A 23,729-nucleotide genomic window follows, 5' to 3' on the forward strand; every position below is an offset into this window, starting at 1 on the left:
AAACCACAAATCTCTTCAAATTATGAATGAGTTTATTGCAAATTATTTTTTAGGGTGATAAACACTTTTTTAGTAATAAATAATTCCTTTACAAAGTCTAAATATCCTTCCTTCCACTTTGTTTCTATTCCTGATTTATTTTTTCACAGATGTGGGGCAGGGGAGAATCATCTCTCCCAAATTCCTTACTGAGGGAGCAGATTCCAAGTTAGTTGGATCTACCTACGTTAAAGAGAGTTTACTGTGTTGCTTGTCAGTCTGGTTCTCTCAAATGTCTAGAGTAACAATGAACCCCAGAATGACCATCATCTCAAAGTAGACTTTGAAGCTTCCAGTACCATCAGCAAATGGATGGTATGTTTCCTGTCCCTCTAGTGCCAGTCCCCCACCTGGCAGTTGTGTCAAGCTCTCCTCCCTGCTTCTCCTAGTCTCACAATTGGCCACCACTCACTCCTCTGACATTCTAGCAGATTAGAACCAAGAAGCAAGATACAGAGCTGCTAGCATCACGTAGGTTGGAGCAGATCACAATTCTGTGTACTGCCTTGCTCTCTCACCCCATGACATCACACAAAAGCTGTACAAGCCTACCAAAATTTGGAGCTAGAAGGAGATCACAGCAGAAAAAGTGAGCAAGGAAAATTCTCTGGTCACTCCATGTAAGGAATCTCTCATTGGCTACTTGCCTCATCTAGGTTCTAACCACCAGTGCCGCTCAAACTATGCGAACCTTCTCCAGTATCTTTTCCTGTTTTTCTCTATAACCTTCAATATCTACCAATTTTTTTTTTCAGGGCCAAGGACCAAACTCAGGGCCTTGTGCATGCTAGGAAAGCGCTCTGCCATTGAGCAAAATCCCTAACCCCTACTAATTCTTTATAAAGAACAATGTGGCCAACTCTGTTCTTCCAGACTATCATGTTCCATATCAAAAGAGGCCTTCCAGGTACTACTGTATATGGGTCCAGTGTGTTCCTTCCCCTTGTTGGGGAAAAATCACTTGAAACACTTGCCTTCTCTGGGACATTTTTGTGTTAGATCTCCCTGCTAGGGTGAGAAGGGATTGGGGAACTTATCCAGTGCAGAAGCTGGAAGTGCCTGTGACAGATGAACAAAGTACTTTAAGACCAATCTCAGCTTTGATTTCATATCAGGTTGAGCCTGAGTTTCCCAATATGGTAGGCAGAAAATAGTTCCAGGGAACTCAGGAAGCAGTCAGAGCTCAGAAGACCTCTAGGTAGACGGACATCATGGAAGAGGTTTATCTGTGGACTATAGGCCCCGGTCATCAGGTTTCAGTATAGGTCAACACTCCAGCCCAGGGGTGAGGACCAACAAAATCCTAGTGCCTCACCTTGGGGGGGATCATCCAGAGGAGGGTGTCAGTTTCAGAAAAGGCAAGACAGTGAAGTGAAATATAAGATGTGAAATATCAGATACCATATCTGATGATGAACATGGAGGATGTAGATAGAACCAGGGCCAATGTGCATGCCCAGTGGTCACTGCAGAGGCCTCAGATCTCTGGCTCATGTATCAACAAGGACACTAAGGGATTAAAGTAGAAATAAGGCTCTTAGAGTGTGCACCTGGCTGTGTGAACATGATCTGATTCTCAGCTCCATTGGACGGTGGGTGAGTGGGTTGGGCTGGGCTATTTATGTCCTAAGCCAGCAAGCCAGTTATGTTGGACTAGGGAAGGCAGGGGAAGATGAAATAGCATGGAGACTGGCCATCTTCAGTTATAAAGGAAAGCATGTTTATTATTAGAATAGCACCTCTCTGGCATCCTGGGCATGTACCAGTCTGAAGTGGTAGGATAAGCACCAGAATAGGAACCTAGGAGCTTCTAGTCTACTCTGGCTTTAGCCAATAACCAGTTGTGCACCTTTGTTCAGGTATTTTCATTAACTGTTGGGCTTTGGTTTTTTTCATTTGTGAAATCAGGAGATTGGTTTATAAAAAGTGGTCCTCACACTGGCAGCATCAGCATCATCTGGTGGCTCAGAAGAAATTCAGATTCTCAAGTCCTGACCTGGATTTATTGAATCAGAAACGCTGGGAGCGGAGCCCAGAAATCAGTGATTTAACAAGCCTCCAGGTGATACTGATGTACAACAAAGACTGAGGAGCAGTAAGCTAAATGACTTTCTAGTCTTTGCATGCTTAAATGCAGATGAAATCAATCTGTTTTTCTCTCTGTCTCTGTCTCTATATATGTCTGTCTGTCTCTCACACATAGGCACACACACCACAAGCCACATACTCTCATAGTGACCCCCCCACCACCACCAGCAGGTCTGGGCTGCAGGTTCCAGGGCCCAGGGCCTCTTTCTGCTCTATGGATATAACCAAAGCCTCCCTCTGCAAGAGATGCCATAGTGATCTAGTTACAGGTGACAAATTGTATAATCAAGTCCTGTCTCCTCTACCTCCTTCCCAATTAGCCAGAGGTAAGATAGGAAGATTTATTCTTCTCCACAAGCAAAGTCACAACCTGAAGTCATCAAAGAAGCAGTTTCCAGCCTAGCCCTCCTGAGGCTGCTGCAGCGGATTGGCTGGTAGGCAGATGGCTCTGCCTGGTAGCAGGGATTTGATAGGCAAGGCGAAGCAGGGAGGAGAACCAAGGGGAAGAATAGCTGTGCTAAGCCTGTTGCCTTCTGGTTAAAAAAAAAAAAAAAGAATTATAGGTCTATTTATAACCTGTCTTGCTTCACAAAAGATTCTAGGTGGCTGCCTTCCTTGTTGGAAAATCCTTGATGCCAAGACTAGGCGTCTGACACCATGGACTTCCTGGCCCGAAGCAAGGGGCCAAGGTGCCCTTGTTTTGTGTAGGACATAATGGGTACTCCAGACATTCTGGTCTAGAATATCCATCTTCCTGCTCCTCCCTTCCTCTTGCCTGTCTCCGCAGAGAAGATGTAGCCACCATGAGCCTGTTTCTGTTTTTAAATGGCATAACCTGGCTCCTAGCTTTACATTTCTTCATGCAGGTCAAATAAGCAAGATTCGCTAGGAAAATACACATGTCCAGTTTGAGGAATAGTTGTCAAAGGTCTATACATAAGGGGAATTCTTCAATTTTCTTCAGTGATCTATTTCTCACAGGAAAATGCTGACTGATCAATCACAAGTCAGTTGTATACTTGGAGTTGATTGGGGAGGGCATTTAAATCAGTTAATACATGTTTTATGCTTAGAAGAGAGCCAAGCCCATATTAAATGCTTAATGAATATTATCTTACAAACAACATATACCCCAGTAAAAGACGTGGGTTTGGATTGGAACCACCTTCATTCTCTGTGGGAGAAAACAGGCCATTGCTTTGGATTCAGCCAGATTTTTCTCCTATTAGTGCTAATTGATCCCTGTGGGTCTCAACTCCCAAGTCTGGCCTTGTTTTTCATTTTTATTGATCTTTCTGGCCAGAACAGTATTCAACAATTAAGTCATTTCTGCCATTTCTCCTCTTCAGAATAAATAATTCTAGTTCCTTAATAAACCTCTTGATGAGGATGCTTATAATAAAGGTTTAGTACTTTCATGAAGTCCTCATTGGGCCAGTGGGCACAAACCATGTTTTGACATTGCCCAAGCTTCCCTCTATAGGGTGGTTAGGTTCTGGCTCTCAGAGACCTTGACCCCTTGACTTCAGACATGTCTGGTCTCTGACACCAGCTGTCCTGGTTTGGATGTTACTCTGCCCCAGGACGGTGACCCTAGTGTCACTGCTTTGCATGTAGGTGCTAATCCCTGCCCTTGCTATCTACCGGTGACACTCTTTTTGAAATCTGACTATTAAAAAATTTGTCCAGGGAAGAGCCAAGAGCAAGAACAGGCAAGATGCTGCTAGAGAAGAAAGAGACCAGATATTAAGATTTATAATTAAGCTTTAGAAATTCAAGCTGTGTTGTGGTGTAGGGATATAGTAATACCCCAATGGGACATAGGAGAAAGCAGCAAAACGGACCATGCATGTTCAAATATCTGACAGAGAAGGCAAAAAGGGATGATGGCTCATTCAATAAGTGGCCCTGGAAAACTGGTTTCCATATATATGGAAAAAAATAAAATTATTCCCAACCATATATCAAAAACTGAAAATTTAAATGTAAAAGGCACATTTTTTCTTTTTTGTACCAGGATTGAACCCAGAGACACTTAACCATTGAGCCACATCTCCAAGCCCTTTTTTATTTTGAGACAGGGTCTCACTGAGTTGCTTAGGGCCCCGCTAAGTTGCAGAGGCTGGCTTTGAACTTGCTGTCCTCCTGTATCAGCTTCCCAAGCTGCTGGGGTTACAGGTGTGCCCCACCAAGCCCAGCTTAAAAGGCATAATTTTAAATATCTTTTAAAAGAAGCCATAGAATTTAGAATAGGAAAGAATGTCTCAGATAAGTCACAAAAGACACCATAAAGGAAATAATTCATATACTTTTCTACATTAAAATTTTAATCTTATTATATTCATCAGGATTCATCATAAAGAGATTGAAAAGACATATTGCAGTCTGGGGATAATATTTGCTGCATATGTAACTGGCCAAGGATATATGAAGGACATCAATGAATTAGTGACAAAAAGTGAAACATCCCAACTGCAAATGGACAAAGACACAGACATGCACAGAAAAGGAAACACGAATGGCCACCAAATAAAGAACACATTGCCTAACCTACTAATAATAAGCAAAATGAAGACCAAATCTACAGCAAGACACCTTCTCCATACCTACAAGACAGGCAAAGATTAACAAGTATGATGATAACAAATGCTGGGAAAAACATGGAGTAGCTAGAACTTTCATACTTTATTAGTATGAGTGTACGTTATTATTAATTACAGGAAAACAATTTGGCATTTCCTGGTAAGGGGAAAAGTAGACATGACCTACAAACCACCAATTCTGCGACCAGGCATACACTCCAGAGATCCTATATGTGTCCAGGCATATGTATGTACATATGTGTGTGTGTGTGTATACACACACACACACACATATGTATATATGTATATATCTACAGCTGAATTTATATCTAAACCAGGAGATGTATATAAGAATGTCCTATACCATATGTTCAGAATAATCAAACCAGATTTCCCCACCTTAAATAAACAAATAAATTTTGAATTGTTCTTTAAAACAATACCACATAGCAGTTAAAATGAATAAAAATGAACTGTACCGTAAATGTGGCTGAATTTTACAAATATGGAGTGAGAAAGCAGGACAAATAAAAATATGTTGTTGTTTCATTTACATAAAGATCAAACAAAGCCTGGAAAATCTGAAATATATTGTTTACAATATATTGATAAACATATGTTATTTAATATATTGTTATATTGGTAATACATATAATTAAATTTATTGGCCTATGAATTAATGAGGGTCCTGCAAGATGGAGATGGCACACTCATACTGGATGATCGAGAATTTATTAAGCAAACTCTACAAAAACATGGCTTGAGTTAAGGCATGCATTCTTTTTTTTTGGAGGTGGGGGTACCAGGGATTGAACTCAGGGGCACTCAGCCACTGAGCCACATCCTCAGCCCTATTTTGCATTTTATTTAGAGATGAGATCTCACTGAGTTGCTTAGGGCCCTACTTTTGCTGAAGCTAGCTTTGAACTTGTGATTCTCCTGCCTCAGCCTCCTGTGCCACTGGGATTACAGGTGTGGCACCTGGCAAGGCATGCATTCTTAATGAGGAAAATACAACATCCAAGGGGTACAAATTGGTTCCTGGGTGGGCAAAAATAATATTTATTTATTTATTTATTTATTTATTTATTTAATCCCACACATGTACTATTTTTTAAATTGTACATGTGTGGGATTAAAAATTCATGTCAGGGAGATGATTAGGAAAAAACAATTCTGAAAGGCTACTTAGGGAGGTGATAATAAATTAGAAAAGGCCAAAAGATACTAGGTTGAGGAAACCATCAAGGGACAGTGGGGAACCCTAGGATTCATGGAGCAGGGAGGGAGCAGGGGAACAAAGCCTCAACCTCCCTCTTCCTCTCCTTTCATCTGCCATCAGCGCTTCACTTTGGCAGAACCCATCAGGGAGCCCAGGATCAAGGGATCCCCCATGCAGTACTGTCTGTCAGCCTCAGGGGCCACAGGGCAGGGTAGACAAGGTTGGGGAATGGATCTGGATCTGCAGGGGCAGATGGAAATTATGCAGCAAATATATGTGAGGACATTATAAAGGGCAAAAGAATCACTAGTACACATTTCAGCACTGTGGTCACCTCTGGGTGTAGGCAGCGTGGTGTTCACAATCAGGTAGGAGCACATGGGGAGCTTATTAGCATTGGCAATACTGTGTGCCCTAAGTAGGTGGCAGGGTCACTAGTGCTTGCCTGCTTTATTCTTCTTCAACTACGTAGATTGATCTATCTATCTATCTATCTATCTATCTATCTATCTATCTATCTATCCATAATACATAGATACATAGTTATATATAGGTTATATTCATATGCAGCCATAATCCAATCCACAAATTTTTTTAGCAAGTTGATAAGATAATAACTAGGAGGTAAAACAAAATGAAGATTATTCTCTGGCACTGAAGACACAAAGATGGATTGGAATCTAGGCTTTACTGCTAACTAGCTCAGATTAAGCAAATAAATTAACTTCCTCGATGAACTCTGTCAGAGGCTGGGGAACCACTGCTCCCAGTTCTACCTTAGGGTAAGTACTGCTGCATTGACAGCCTTTTTGGATTTGGTCCTTATCTGAAAATCAAGATAATAATACCCTTCTCATATGCTTGTTATGACAAAATAAATTTATGCACAGTATGGAATCACATGCTATACTTACCAGGGCCTCATAAATATATTTTCCTCTCTTCTATCCTACCTATCCAATTCTACACCTGTTGCTTATCTTTTACAAGTTCCTAAGTTCTGACCAGCTTGATGTCCCTTGCCCCTACCCACCTTGTTCCTGCACCCAGACATAGGCCAATGCCCTGTGTCCTTTCCCACCCTTTCCACACATCAACCTGCCTAGCTCAAGCCCTGCCTTCCAGGATGCCTAGCACACAGTGTCTCCATAGCTTTTACAAACTAGCTGTTAATAAAAATAGGAATTAAGGTATTATCACAGAAGCTCTCATCAAATATCATTGAGACTTTAGTGGTCCCCCCTCATCCACAGGAAATACGTTCTAAGATCCTTAGTGTATGCCTGAAATCACAAATAGTACTGAACCTTATATTTACTGTTTTTTCCTATACATACATAACTATGATAAAGTTTATAAGGTAAGCACAATAAGAGATTAACAGCAATAAATGATAGTTGTAAGTAGAACAATTATGATAATCTACTATAATTAAAAAGTTATTTAAAACTATGAATTGCTTATTTCTGGAATTTTTCATTCAATATATCTGGACCGCATTTGAGGGGAAACCTGAACCAAAGATAAAGGGGACTACTGTACTGTGGTCAATTGAAAAAGTTGTTTAGAGCAGAACTATCACTAAGGGCAATAGTGAGACCCCTGTCTCAGGGAAAAAAAAAAAAAAAACAAGAAAATGAAACACATCTGCCTTGGACATCTTATTAAAGGATTTGCACATGTGTTTCTTTGCCAGTCTTTGCACGAGAGGCCTAGGCTTTCTATATGAGCCTGATTTCTTAATCTTCTTTCTTGCATCTTTCCAGTTTCTGTAAGGTTGAGCAAGAACACAGTTGCTATAAAAGCCCAAGGTCACAGAGCTTGCAACAGACCTGGTACCAGAATGACTGTCTTCCTCAGCATGGTGCCAAGTGGCATAGTGTCCTATAAATTTAGTTGAATTGCACAGAGCTGCTTGGCTGGGTGCCTGAGGAAGCTGGGGATGGGAACAAAGAGGATAAGCAGTAAGACGCGGGGTGCCAAAGAAAACTTGACCTAAGCTGTAATACTGCCTCTAGTGGCCATCCCAAATCAAGAAGGCATGTTTTCACGAAAAAAAGCTTCAACCACTGTCTTCCTCAAATGCAGTTACTCATTCTGAGACTTAATCATTTTTGGTGTGTGGGGTGGGGGAATGTGAATGTGAAAGGGGTATGCTGTAGCTTCCCCACTATCTCAGCCTCCCGGGCTTCTCCTTTGTCCACTCTGTGCTCTGAGGTCAGACTCTAGTCCACAGCTATTTAAAAGTCTTGACTTGGCCCTGGAATGCTGGCACGCTCTAGTGGAATTGGAGTTCATAAGTACAGTTTCCTGGGGCTGGTGAGGCTTCATGTGAAAGGCTTAGGAAATCCCAAGGAGACAGTCAGTATACATTCATGCAAATGTGTGTAAGTACATATGTGTATGCGTGTGTGTGATCTTCCTCCTGCCAGGCAAGCACAAATGCTTGTATAAAAATGCCCTTCCAGTTTATGGCCCCTAGACTTTCAAGGTATGTACATACTGCTGTAGATTTTATTGTTTTCCATAAATATTTTCTTATTTCTTTCACACAAACAAGACTCTCCCAGGGGGCAAGGGAGGTCATGCAAGTTCCACCCACTTTTCTTAGCTGGGCCTGACAAGGGACCAGGAATGGTGAGGCCTGGTTTTTCAGGAGTGCTGGCAGCCAGCTATGAGGAGCACCCAGGCTGCATGGGGAGCCACCACAGCACACAGGGGCAAGGGATGCTGGCTGCAGTGGCTCGAGTGGAAGGGCAGTGTGGTGGGGGAGGGTGGTGACATAGAAATGCAGGTCCCTTTAGCTCTGTTTTGCCATCCTCCTGTCCACTGGCAGATCCTGATTTAGCAGAGCTGCTGCCCCACAGGGATCAAGGAGACAACTCCTGATGTACTCCTTATTATTTCCTGGTAGTGCTATTTAGGTTCTTGAGAGATTTGGGCTATACTGGTAGATGTAATTTTTTTTTTAATAACAAGGGCAATTAAAGACTGGGTCAGATGCTCAGGACCCTCTAGAACAGCTTCCTGAGTCTAAAGATGTTCAAACTACAGCTCAGAGAGGTTCATTGACCTGCCCCAGGTCCCAGCCTATTTGATGGTCTGCTTCACGAAGTTGGTTTTTCTTTTTTACACTGAAACATTTAGAAAATTTTTAGATTAAGTGAGGAGCAAATTAGCAATTGGCTTCTCTGTTGAATGACTTTGAGACTTTGTATAAGTTATTTAATTTCTATTTCCTTCTCTGTAAGCTAGGGGAATTAACATCTCCCCAAATCATTGTGAGGATGTGTAAGTCAATGTGTGTGAGGCATCTATCTCAAGAACTATGGGAGCTAATTAAATGTCCGTTCCCTTTTCCTTCCCTCAGTATTCATTTCCTCCTCCCTGCCCTTTAAAATAACAATAAACAAAAATAAAATAAGTTGTGTTGTAAGCAAGCTCAACTCAGATCCACATTGTAATGCAGTGTAAATAGGAACATCCTAGGCAGACCAGGCAAGTCAAGGGCATTGTGAAAGGAGATGTGGGCAGGAGCCAGGTGTGAGGTTGGGGTGTGTGTGGATTGATTGAAAAGGCCTCCCTCCAAGGAGGGTCAGAAGAGCTTCTCTTCCCAGCTTAAAACAAAACAAAACAAAACAAAAACGAAACAAACAAGAAGAAGCCTCTGAGAAAGAGCAGATGATAGTGCTGCAAGAAGGGAGTCAGCAGAAGGTTCCTTAAGCAAGGCTGGGGACTGCTGAGCGTCGCAGATCCCAGGGAGAGGCAATCGTGCATTCAGCTTCCATCCTCCCAAGCAGGCATGTGGGGCAGAAAAGTCTGGGCTGCCTAGCAATGAAGCCCAGAGAGACTCTCCCACAGCCCATGAGCTAAGTTAGGAAAGAACACACCTGAGTTCCTGCAGCCCTGACAGAGAGGGGCTTGCCAGTCCTATGCCAGCCACCAAAGCAGCAATTCTAAAAACAGTTCTGTGTTACAGCCCCCATTTCAAAGATGCTTGGCAATGGGAAGCGATCTCCTTGATTTGTGTAATACATATTTTCATCTATATCATTCATAAAAACCAAAAACAAAACAATTGTCATAAAAATTTCAGTCTGGTGTGTGTGTGTGTGTGTGTGTGTTTAGCAGCAACCATATATCCAAAGGGCTTAGGAGGGACAGAGAAGTCATTCAGAGGCAAACAGTGCAAACAGTTGAAAAGAATTCTCTGATCCCAAGCACAGCTCCTGTCCCTTTTTAAGAGGTGGGAGAGGAGGAAAGAGATCCTGGCTTGGCTGGAGAGCACCGTCTACCCAGTGCTTACTGCTCTTGTCACTTGCTCTGAAGAAGGGGCCTATTCTCTCCCTGCTGCTAGTTACAAGTCTTACTAGATTTTCAAAATGTGCGTTTACCTTCCTCCCTCATGAAGAATGTGGGGGAAGTCCTAGGGCTTTAGTGCTACTTGTGAGTAGCATCATCACATCTCTGATAAGAGATATTCCTCTCACCTCATCATGATTCCCATCTCTGGCCCATCCTCTCTTCTCACAGGGTCCCCCAGCCTGGGGCTGATAGAGTGAATGAAATGTCTTGCCTGGAACCAGAAGACATCATAAAAAAATAGTGCAGGTGAGGAAAGAGGCCTCTGTCAATGAGCCAAAGGTGCCTCTAGATGGATGGAGTCCAGGGATGGCACCAGTGCAGTGGTTTTCGGGCAGGAAGGAGGTAGTGATGGCGGAAATCCAGACCTTGGGCTGGAGTCAGGACCTTGCCTGGGCCTTCCGCAGCAGGAGGCAAGAACAGGCTGCCTTTGTGGGCCTCCCTAGCTTGTTCAGGGCTGGGCCCAGGTGCCTCAGCTCTCTCTGTGGGCTACTGAGGACTTCTTCTCTAACACAAGGGTTTGTAAAGCTGGAGTTTTGGAACAAATTGCCAATCCCTAGAGACCTCACCATTTCCCCTCAAAGGCCTATATGTTCTCTCTGCAAACAGGATCTGTTAGTCCCCCTTGTATTCCTAAGGTCCCTGTCCCATGATAGATTTTTACAGCTCAGTGGGCACTTTCTTAAATTACAGTTATATATTTGATAGTTACAGAATATATATCTTATCACTCCAATTAAACAGTAAATTACTTGAGGTTTAAGTGTCTCAGGAGAGGGGAAGCGGATGCTTCAAACCTTGGTTCTTATGTCCTGACAAAAGAAAATTTAAACACAAAAAGCCAAGTAAGAGAATTTTATTGTGAGTAAAAGTAAAGTAAGGCTCAAGTAGAGAACATGAGAGAGAGAGAGAGAGAGAGAGAGAGAGAGAGAGAGAGAGAGAGAGAGACATCTCCTAGCAGAGAATAACAAAGGAAACAGTGCTGCTTCTAAATTGATTCCTGTTTGATGTTTGTCAGAAGAACTGGGGTCCACCTTCTGCGGTCTTCACCAACCAGATGTTTAACTGCTCCACGTTGGGTGGGGAAATTTTTGATGGGGTCCCCTAGCCTTGGGCTTCGTGAGGGGAATGGTAAAAGCACATTTTGAAAATCTAGTAAGACTTGTAATTAGCAGAAGTTGGTCCTTTCTGGACTGTCACGGTACTCATCTCATGAGGGAGGGGGCTTTATCTACAAGTCAGTCCTATGTTAAAGCGAGAGACAGGGTCAATGACTTGGCAGACTTCATCTTACTGCACCTGCGCTATTAATGAAATTTCCTTTCTGAAATACATTGAGAAACCTTTGGCCATATATCCTAATCCTACGTTGACCTCAGAAGACCCTGTCAGGAGTCAGCCCTATTGATCTTTCCTTTTTTGACATATTTCTTAACTGGTTTCCTTTGTTTCTCCATGTTTATTCTCAGACTTAGTATACCTGTTCTTTTTCTCTATTATTCATTAGCCTTAAAAGCAATTTAAAGAACATCCGTGACCTCTCCACATTATTGATTTTCATTCCAATGATCATTACTAACTACTACCTAAGCTAAGTATGAGGGCTTACTTTGTTAAGTACTTTATATAGATTAGCTCATTTAATATGTATAACAACCCTATGAGATAGATGTCATAATGCATTATCCCCATTTTTTTAAGGGGAACAGAAATGTTAACAAAGTCGCTCTAGGTTCTGGCTCCCTGCATGAGTTGAACAAGTTATAGCCACTCTGTGCCTCTGTCTCCTTGACTGTAAAGTGGAATGACAGTTCCTACTCCATAAGACCGTCATGATAACTAAATGAGCTGCTATGTGTAAAGTGTTCAGAATAATGCCTGGCTCATAAATGTTTGTCAAATAAACAAAGGAACATCTAAATGGCAGAGCTGGCTGTGACCCAGGTCATTCGATTCCAGAGCACAAGTTCCTAACTATCTCCATGATTTCTCTCCTTGTTGATTGTTGTGTCCTGTTCTGTCCCTTCTGAAAGCTTTGTCAGGGATTTTAATTTTCCTTTTGTGGATGGGGAAAACAGTTACAGAGGATGTGATCCACCCAGGGTCATCCTCTTTTCTTTCTGAGGATTCCATGGTGACACTTCCTATATTCCTAAGGGCCAGGCACCACTCTAAGCATGTTACACATATTAACTAGTAGAGCTCACAGATTATTTTAGTGACAGGTGCTGTCATTCATTCTATTTTACAGCCCAGGTACAGATTGGCCTGACTCTTCTGCCCTACTTGTCCTCTACCTGAGCCCTCCCTCAGGCCTGGAGTCAATGATTTCTGCCTACAAAGATTTGGTAATCCAAATGCTGAGTACCAAGATGCTTATTGAGGGACCTAAACCTCCCTTGTCTCAGCTTTGCTGCCATAGTCTGTGACTGAGCCCTCTACTGGACCCCACATTTCAATACTTGCCTTGGCCTAACTTCCTAAGTACATCAGAGCCTCCCTGTTTGGCCCATTGGTATGGTGACCAACTGTCATGATTTGCCTGGGAATGTCCCAACCTTAAAGCTGAAAGTCCTGTGTAGCAAGAAACCTTCAGTTCTGTGGGTATTTTCTGACTTAGTGATGCTTTGGTGCTTGGTGCTTAGCAATACTTACATCTTCCTATAGATGTAAAGAGAATCACTACTCTTCTCCAAATGATCCCACATCATTTAATTTAGTAGCAGCTATAACCCATTTCAAAGCACGAGAGCATAAGGAACATTATTAGGGATATTTGCTTTCCTGGTACAGCAGATCTCTTGAATTTACTCTTCTAAAACCACACTGGAGGAGCATAGTTAGACATGCCATCAGTTTCTCTCTGTCCTTCACACATGACCCACTGAGATATTGTTATATTTCCCCTCCTTCTCTGCATTTTCATTCACCCTGAGCACTTCTAATGGTTTCCTTTTTGCATCTTCATGCAGTGTAAAGAGAGCAGAGCTTGGCATTAGGGAGACAGCATGAGTAGAGGAAAGAGCATGGAGTTTTCAGGCAGAGAGATGAAGTGTTAATCTTGTTTCTGATATATCATTTTATGTTTTTGTGCAAGTTCCTTAACTTCTCCAATTATTGTCTGCAAAAGGATAATACTATGAAAAAGTCAGTGATGATGTATGTAAAGTGACTTGCATAGAGTGGAATGCTATAGACACTAAGTGACTGATAAAAAAAGGCCTGAGATTGGAGCTTCCTGTGGACTGGCAGGATCCTGAACCTAAATGGGGGTTGATGTTCCCAAAGAAATGCTGCTGGGTGTCTGTTGGCACATGCCCAATGTGACCTATTGGCCAAGTTCTCTTTTCTCCTTCAATTTCAATTCCCTGGGTAACCTTATTGCATACCCACAGGATCCTATACTCTTTCATATAACTTTTCACAAGATGAATGCAAATTTTATTTGGGTAATTATTTAATTTCTATCTTCCCTACCTGATGACTCCCTGAAGGCAAGGACCATGTTTGTCTTTTAACTGTTGTAGCTTCAGCAGCCAAATCAGTGCCTGGCACACAGTAGGCATTCATAAATGCCTGTTGCATGAAATATATGAATGAATTACAACCATTCAAAGGTAATAAGGAAAGAGGTATATAAGGACACTTAGGCAGTGATACACCACAAGATGGCGATAATGCCCTGCATGTAAGCTATTCCAGGGCTCTAAAGGCAGAGGGTGAGTGGTAAAGACTCAATTTCCAGATCTGCTTGGGAGAGATTCTGCTGAGATTACAACATCTGTCTTTTACTAAGCACAAGGTTAGGCAATTTATAATGCATTCCTACAGTTCCTACAAAAAAAAAAACCCACAGGAGATGGTATCCCATTTTACAGGCGAGGAAATAAGTTTCAGGAATTTTAAGTAACTATTCTTAAGATATACAACTTGTAGGCCACAGACTAAGGCTGTGAATCAAGTCTATTGGCCTCCAAGCTGTGTCCTTCCTAATATACTCTAGTGCTTCCACTCTGATGGCCTACTACAACCAGTAACTGGTTTGTCCTTTAAAAAGAAATCCTAACAACTCGTTATTTTGTCACAGACCCAATGAGTAGTCTCTACATAGCCACTGATTTCTAAAAAACGTCAACTTACAGAGGAGGGAAAGTAAGAGTAAGAATAGACTCAATGTTTCTTTGTATTTTAAGTTGAGTTCATGGATGAGCATTCTGAGAAAGGAGGAAATCATTTTCAGTGGATCAATCAATCATCTATAGCTCTTCATTCAGCAACTATGTACACACACAGGGCTGAGCAAATGCAGATGGGTTAAGATCAGATTGGGGATATTACATGTACCTATGGGACATGTTGATACACAGCAGCACCTAAGCGCCATGTGGATAAAATTTAACCAGAAAAGTTCTTGTGACTGGGGTAGTCAGAGATCTGAAAGTCAGAGTTGACATTGAAAGAAAACAAATCCAGGGAGGCCTCAAGTAAACTAGCCCTTTTCTACTCAAGGTATAAACCAAGGACCAGAGGCATTGACACCACCCAAGAGCTTATTAGAAATGCAAACTCTTGTCCCAGACCTCCTGAAACAGAATCTGCATGTTAGTAGAATCTCCAGATGATTTTCACATTTTAAGATTTTTGAGGATCAAATGTTTATATTCACGTGTATGTTTAAAATGAATTAACAATTTCATTTCATTTTTTTAAGTTTTAATTTTGGATTTAGATTTGCTTTTGAAATAATGGTAGTAAATACTCTAAACTTCTGCCTTTCTTCTCTACAAGAACCTATGAAAACTTCTAATAGTTAAATTTTCTGTGGGCTGGTGATTTATTTTTTATTTTTTTTATTGGTTGTTCACAACATTACAAAGCTCTTGACAATCATATTTCATACATTAGATTGAAGTGGGTTATGAACCCCCAATTTTACCCCAAATACAGATTGCAGAATCACGTCGGTTACACATCCACAATTTTACATAATGCCCTATTAGTAATTGTTGTATTCTGCTACCTTTTCTATCCCCTACTATCCCCCCTCCCCTCCCCTCCCATCTTCTCTCTCTACCCCATCTACTGTAATTCATTTCTCTCCTTGTTTATTTTCCCATTCCCCTCACAACCTCTTATATGTAATTTTGTATAGCAATGAGGGTCTCCCTTCATTTCCATGCAATTTCCCTTTTCTCTCCCTTTCCCTCCCATCTCATGTCTCTGTTTAATGTTAATCTTTTCTTCCTGCTCTTCCTCCCTGCTCTGTTCATAGTTGCTCTCATTATATCAAAGAAGACATTTGGTATTTGTTTTTTAGGGATTGGCTAGCTTCACTAAGCATAATCTGCTCTAGTGCCATCCATTTCCCTGCAAATTCTATGATTTTGTCATTTTTTATTGCTGCATAGTACTCCATTGTGTATAGATGCCACATTTTTTTTATCCATTCATCTATTGAAGGGCATCTGGGTTGGTTCCACAGTCTAGCTATTGTGAATTGTGCTGCTATGAACATCGATGTGGCAGTATCCCTGTAGCATGCTCTTTTAAGGTCTTCAGGGAATAGTCCGAGAAGGGCAATAGCAGGGTCAAATGGTGGTTCCATTCCCATCTTTCCCAGGAATCTCCATACTGCTTTCCAAATTGGCCGCACCAATTTGCAGTCCCACCAGCAATGTACAAGTGTACCCTTTTCTCCACATCCTCGCCAGCACTTGTTGTTGTTTGACTTCATAGTGGCTGCCAATCTTACTGGAGTGAGATGGTATCTTAGGGTGGTTTTGATTTGCATTTCTCTGACTGCTAGAGATGGAGAGCATTTTTTCATGTACTTGTTGATTGATTGTATATCCTCCTCTGAGAAGTGTCTGTTCAGGTCCTTGGCCCATTTGTTGATTGGGTTATTTGTTATCTTATTGTCTAATTTTTTGAGTTCTTTGTATACTCTGGATATTAGGGCTCTATCTGAAGTGTGAGGAGTAAAAATTTGTTCCCAGGATGTAGGCTCCCTATTTACCTCTCTTATTGTTTCTCTTGCTGAGAAAAAACTTTTTAGTTTAAGTAAGTCCCATTTGTTGATTCTTGTTATTAACTCTTGTGCTATGGGTGTCCTATTAAGGAATTTGGAGCCCGACCCCACAATATGTAGATCGGAGCCAACTTTTTCTTCTATCAGACGCAGAGTCTCTGATTTGATATCAAGCTCCTTGATCCATTTTGAGTTAACTTTTGTGCATGGCGAGAGAAAGGGATTCAGTTTCATTTTGTTGCATATGGATTTCCAGTTTTCCCAACACCATTTGTTGAAGATGCTATCCTTCCTCCATTGCATGCTTTTAGCCCCTTTATCAAATATAAGATAGTTGTAACTTTGTGGATTAGTCTCTGTGTCCTCTATTCTATACCATTGGTCCACCCGCCTGTTTTGGTACCAGTACCATGCTGTTTTTGTCACTATTGCTCTGTAATATAGTTTGAAATCTTGTATCGCTATACCGCCTGATTCACACTTCCTGCTTAGAATTGCTTTTGCTATTCTGGGTCTTTTATTTTTCCATATGAATTTCATGATTGCTTTATCTATTTCTACAAGAAATGCCGTTGGGATTTTGATTGGCATTGCATTAAACCTATAGAGAACTTTGGGTAATATCGCCATTTTGATGATGTTAGTTCTGCCTATCCATGAACAGGGTATATTTTTCCATCTTCTAAGATCTTCTTCTACTTCTCTCTTTAGGGTTCTGTAGTTTTCATTGTATAAATCTTTCACCTCTTTTGTTAGGTTGATTCCCAAGTATTTTATTTTTTTTGAGGATATTGTGAATGGAGTGTTTTTCCTCATTTCCATTTCAGAAGTTTTGTCGCTGATATACAGAAATGCCTTTGATTTATGCGTGTTGATTTTATATCCTGCCACTTTGCTGAATTCATTTATTAGTTCTAGTAGTTTCTTTGTAGACCTTTTGGGTCTTCTAGGTATAGAATCATGTCATCTGCAAATAGTGATAATTTAAGTTCTTCTTTTCCTATTTTTATGCCTTTAATTTCTTTTGTCTGTCTAATTGCTCTGGCCAGTGTTTCGAGTACTATATTGAATAGAAGTGGTGATAGAGGGCATCCCTGTCTTGTTTCAGATTTTAGAGGGAATGCCTTTAACTTTTGTCCATTCAGAATGATGCTAGCCTGAGGCTTAGCATAGATAGCTTTTACAATGTTGAGGTAAGTTCCTATTATCCCTAGTTTTTCTAATGTTTTGAACATAAAGGGATGCTGTACTTTGTCGAATGCTTTCTCTGCGTTTATCGAGATGATCATATGGTTCTTATCTTTAAGTCTATTGATGTGGTGAATAACATTTATTGATTTCCGTATATTGAACCATCCTTGCATCCCAGGGATGAATCCTACTTGATCATGGTGCACAATTTTTTTGATGTGTTTTTGTATTCGATTTGCCAGAATTTTATTGAGGATTTTTGCATCTAGATTCATTAGAGATATTGGTCTGTAGTTTTCTTTCTTTGAGGTGTCTTTGTCTGGTTTCGGAATCAGGGTGATGTTGGCCTCATAGAATGAATTTGGAAGAGCTCCCTCTTTTCTATTTCCTGAAATAACTTGAAAAGTATTGGTATTAATTCTTCTTTAAAGGTTTTGTAAAACTCCGCTGTGTACCCATCTGGTCCTGGGCTTTTCTTGGTTGGTAGTCTTTTGATGGCTTCTTCAATTTCATCCATTGATATTGGTCTGTTCAAATTGTGTGTATCCTCCTGACTCAGTCTGGGCAAATCATATGACTTAAGAAATTTATCGATGTCTTCACTATCTTCTATTTTATTGGAATATAGGTTTTCAAAATAATTTCTAATGGTCTTCTGTATTTCTGTAGCATCTGTTGTGATATTGCCTTTTTCATCCCGTATGTTAGTAATTTGAGTTCTCTCTCTTCTTCTCTTCATTAGCATGGCTAAAGGTCTGTTGATCTTATTTATTTTTTTGAAGAACCAACTTTTAGTTTTGTTAATTTTTTCAATAGTTTCTTTTGTTTCAATTTCATTGATTTCCGCTCTGATTTTAATTATTTCTTGCCTTCTGCTACATTTGCTGTTGTTTTGCTCTTCCTTTTCTAAGGCTTTGAGATGAAGTGTGAGCTCATTTATTTGTTGGTTTTTTCTTTTTTTGAGGAATGACCACCAGGTGATGAATTTTCCTCTTAAAACTGCTTTCATTGTGTCCCATAGATTCTGATATGTTGTGTCTGTATTTTCATTTATCTCTAAGAATTTTTTGATTTCCTCCTTTATGTCTTCTGTAACCCATTGATCATTCAGTAACATATTGTTCATTTTCCATGTGATGTAGGATTTTTCCTTCCTTCTTTTATCATTGATTTCCAGTTTCATTCCATTATGATCAGATAAAATGCAAGGTATTATCTCCACCCCTTTATATTTACTGAAGGTTGCCCTATGGCATAATATATGATCTATTTTTGAGAAGGATCCATGTGCTGCTGAGAAAAAAGTATATCCATTTGATGATGGTTGATATATTCTATATATGTCAGTTAAGTCTAGGTTATTGATTGTGATATTGAGTTCTATAGTTTCTTTATTCAACTTTTGTTTGGAGGATCTGTCCAATGGTGAGAGAGGTGTGTTGAAGTCACCCATAATTATTGTGTTGTGGTCTATTTGATTCTTGAACTTGAGGAGAATTTGTTTTATGAATGTCGCAGCACCATTATTTGGTGCATAAATATTGATAATTGTTATGTCTTGTTGGTGAATGGTTCGTTTTAACAGTATATAATGACCTTCTTTATCCCTTTAGATTAACTTAGTCTTGAAGTCGATTTTATTTGATATGAGGATGGCCACCCCTGCTTGCTTATGAGGACCGTGTGCATGGTATATTTTTTCCCATCCTTTCACTTTCAGCCTGTGTATGTCTTTTCCAATCAGATGTGTCTCCTGGAGGCAGCATATTGTTGGATTTGTTTTTTTAATCCATGATACCAGCCTATGTCGCTTTATTGGAGAGTTTAAGCCATTAACATTCAGAGTTACTATTGCTATATGGTTTGTACTTCCATCCATGTTTGATTATTTATCCTTTTTTTAAAACATTTAGTTTGTTTCTCCATGATTATTTTCCCCTCGCCCTCTGTCTTTACCGAGGCACTTCCTACTGATGGATTTGGTTATTGTTTTTCATTTCTTCCTCGTGTGGTGTTTTGCTCAAAATGCTTTGCAATGTTGGTTTTCTGGCTGCAAATTCTTTTAACTTTTGTTTATCATGAAAGACTTTTATTTCGTTGTCATACCTGAAGCTTAATTTTGCTGGATACAGAATTCTTGGTTGGCATCCATTGTCTTTCAGTGTTTGAAATACATTGTTCCATGACCTTCTTGCTTTCAGTGTCTGTGATGAAAAATCCGTTGTTAACCTTATTGGTTTACCCCTGAATGTAATCTGCCTCCTTTCTCTTGTAGCTTTTAATATTTTCTCTTTGTTCTGTATATTGGATATCTTCATAACAACGTGTCTTGGTGTTGGTCTACTGTGATTTTGTATGTTCGGTGTCCTGTATGCATCTTCAATTTGTATGTCTGTTTCCTTTTTTATTTCTGGAAAGTTTTCTGTAATTATTTCATTCAGCAGGTTACTCATTCCCTTGGTTTGAATCTCTGTACCTTCTTCTATCTCAATGACTCGTAAGTTTGGTTTTTGTATGTTATCCCATAACTCTTGGATGTTTTTCTCGTGATTTTTTACCAGCCTTTCTGAGTTGGCTAGACTGTTTTCAAGATGATATATTTTGTCTTCATTATCTGACGTTCTGGCTTCTACTTGCTCCACTCTGTTAGTGATACTCTCAATTGAGTTTTTAATTTGGTTTATCATTTCCTTCATTTCTAGAATTATTGTTTGATTATATTTTATAATCTCTATCTCCTGATAGAGATGCCTAACTTCTTCTTTTATCTGTTTATGTAATTCATTCTCAATGTGTTCTTTCACTGCTTGAATTTGCTGTCTGGTATCCTCTTTAAGGTTCCATTCCATCTGTCTAAGGTGTTCCGTGAGTTCTTTATATGACCATTTTTCTGATGACTCTAGGTCCTCCTGAATATTTAGGCTGTCCTGCATTGTTTGTACTCCTTTTCTTCCTTGTTTTTTCAACTTGCTCATGTTACTTCTTGTTCTGTTTGACTGCTGAGTTACTGTTTACTCCTATAAGTTTATTTGATGCTTGGGAGGAAAGGTATTAGAAGGGAAGGGAAGAAGTCACTAAAGAGAATGAGAGTAAGCGGGTAGAATTCAAGGAAGGGGGGATAAGATAATTGAAAAGAAATGATAAGACAAAAGAAGAAAAAAAGAGGAAATAAAAAAAGAAAAAAATTTTTTAAAAAAATAATTAAAAAAATTAAAATTAAAATTGGAAGAAAAAAAAATTTAAAAAGAATTGTAAAAAAAATTTAAAAAAACAACAAGAAAGAAAAATTAAAATGAAAGAAAAACCCAAATCAAAAAAAAAAGAGAGAAAAGAAAAAAAGAAAAGAAAAAAAAACAACTAATAAATGCAGTCTTAGAGTTTTTTAACTTCTCTTCCAGTAGGTGGCACTGTGCCCACCAGGCCAAGTTTCTCCTGTCAATACGCGGGAACCAATCACTGTGCAGCAGCTCCTGCCAGACTGGGCGAGTCTCCAATCCTGAGTGCCTAGGGCCTCCTCTTGTGTCTAGTCACTTCCCACTTTTCCTCTAGCCAGGCCCCTCTCACGGGTGCCGCTCACCACAATACTGGCTACATGCCAGGTCTGCTGCTCCCGGGAGCCCTGTTTTCATGAATGACTGGGCACAGTCTTCTAGTTTGCCATTCCCTCAGACCCTAAGTTTGTAGAGCTTGGGGCTGAGAATCCTCAGCGAATTTTACTTGCCCTCCGGTAGCCACGTCTCCGGTAGCTGGTGCAAGAGACCTCAGCTGTCAGCACTGGTGGGAGCGGTAGTTCTGCGCTTCAGGTCCCGCGCCACCTCTGATTCCCTCGGTCTGGCTATCGTGCTCACGGGAGAGCTGGGAGGGGCCCTTAAAGTTTCCCCGATGTGTGGAGAGGGAAGGCTTGGGAATTACACACCTGTAGCCGCAGGTTTCAATGAAGTTATCTCCTCTGCCGCAGTCTGATGATGTCAGTTCTCTGCCATGGTGGTATCTCTTGCAAATGGCGACAGTTCGTTTCCGTTTGCCGGGCGACCAATGCAACGGGTGGGTCCTTACTGTCTCTCCCAAGCCCCGTTTCAAACCTGTGGCCACTACCTATGAAGGCTCGGTAGGCATTTCGGGCTGGTGATTTATTAACTGGATAAAATTCTTATCCAAAGTATTTTTGCTTGTATTTGTGTGAGAATTATTCATGAAAGGAGGCCTTGAAAAAACCTAAAGGATGCATTTTATAAATCACTGAAGGAAGTTAACCTTATGTTCACTGTAAGTGGAGTATATTCTCTTCTTTGCAGATTGCTAATCTACGTAATATGTTGGAACCATAAAACTAGATCAAGTTCCCACAAGTCACTCCTATTTCCTCAGTACTAACCATCATTCTGGATATGTAAAAGTTTTTTGCATGTGAAATCTGGGATTACTCTGATGAAGATAGATAGATCCTTGAGACGCCAGGACATCCATAGGACTTGATTTAACAAACCATTGGTAAATAACAGTGACCCTCTATCTACCTGAGGTTCCATTTCAGTTTATCTAATCATGAAAGTTGGGTGAGTTAATTCAGAAAGGCAGTGCAGTATAAAGAACAGAGCACTAGAAAACTAAGAGGGGAAACATGGGCTCAGGACCAAAACATATTAGTTATGAAACGTCACTTCTCTGAATCTCATTTCCCTATCTATAAACCTAAGAGGTGAAACTAGATGGTTGCTAAGGTCCCTTCCTGGTCTAGCATTGCATGAGCCTGGTTACCTAGGAGTTGGAGCATGGGTAGTTACTCATTAAACCCAGAATATATAGTCCAAATAGAAATGGCCCACATCACTCTTACTTCCAGATATAAAAGTTGAGAATGCTAGTTGCCATAGCAACTCACCTTCATGAAGTCATTATACATTCAATTCTGTAAAGTGACAATATTCTGTAATGGCACCTGCAAAACTCCATAATGTTTCCTTTGCTTCCATCCTTGCCCCAGGCGACAGTGCCAAGAATTGTCATACTCTGGCGAAGCAATCAGAGTTCTCAAGCTGCCTTTCGGTCTGCTGGAACAGAAGGTGCTGACAGGGGTGGGAGTGAAGGAAGGCCTCCTTTCAGTTTACTAATTCTGCAGCCGCCCTCCACAAACTCCAGCAAATATTTTGTGATGTTGCAAGGTGTTACGAGAAGTGCAAAGCAAGCTGTGATTCAGCTGGTATGAAGACTTTGCATACAAAAAAGGGTGATCTGATTTGCAGCAGGCTATTACTTCTGCCAGAGTCCTCAGACTGGAATACTAAGAGAGAGATTTCTGCAAGACATTGCCATCATACATGCTGGATTTTCTAAACAAGACCAATTTAAAATAATTTGGCCCAGTAGGTTCCAACTTGTGGCCCTCAGACCTCTAGGCACTTCAAGGGATCTGCAAACCCATGTGAGTGTTCTCTCAGTAGATCGAGTGCAATATGTGCTCATCTATATGGGTTACTTTACAAGTATGCATAAATGTCATTACAATAAATAAAATAAATTGATTTTTAACGTTATTGAATACATCTTAGCTTTCTATTTTCTTAATCAACTGATACTAAAAGTTAACTAGGATCATGCTTGAGGTTATTATTTATTTATTTGTTAATGTTGAAATGCAGTTTCCACACTTGGCAAATTGTTTGTCTTGATTCTTGGGGTGGAGAACAGAGACCTCTTATCAGGAGAGAACATTTCCCCTGTTTATTGGCATATGTTGGATAGTATACCCATTACTTGGTTTCTTGAACCTGAACACTTTTTGAGAAGACGTTTAAGTGGCTAAATGAGCACCGCTCCTTCATTAGAAATGTCAAACCTGAATGTAAGTAAACCGCAAGCCGTGGATACAGTTCCACATGCTGATATGAGAACTTCAACTACTTTTGACTTCAAGCCTCCATTTCTTTAAACTGTTAGAAGTGAACCCTCAGTGAACTGATAGCCTTCAACCTTTCCTTTCCCTGGGGTTATATTTAGGAAAAGCCTTTCTGAAATGGGCTTATGAGATGCAAGGTGTGCAGTGGGAAAGGAGTGGAGGGACTAACATGGACCTCAAGATCACTGTTCCGCACTGGCATTTACTGAGCCATTCTTCACAGTTTGATGACCTCATTCAGGCCCAGGAATACCTCCATTTCTGTCATCCTCTTGGTCACAAGGAGGCATTTTTTATCTTACAAGGGGCTGCAAAACAGCA

At 40.5% G+C, this 23,729-nt stretch overlaps 1 long non-coding RNA gene across 3 annotated transcripts in view; it reads left to right on the top strand.

Annotated features, from left to right (window-relative positions):
• Window positions 1–23,030, top strand: part of LOC308632311 — a 54,456-nt gene extending 31,426 nt beyond the window's left edge. For all 3 annotated transcript variants that reach the window (XR_014018505.1, XR_014018506.1, XR_014018507.1), the window contains one exon: window positions 22,497–23,030. This is a non-coding gene — a long non-coding RNA (uncharacterized lncRNA). The remainder of the gene's footprint in view (window positions 1–22,496) is intronic.
• Window positions 23,031–23,729: the final 699 nt, after the last annotated feature.

Source organism: Spermophilus citellus (genome assembly GCF_964194105.1).
Source record: "Spermophilus citellus genome assembly, chromosome: 13".
Taxonomy (NCBI): Eukaryota; Metazoa; Chordata; class Mammalia; order Rodentia; family Sciuridae; genus Spermophilus; species Spermophilus citellus.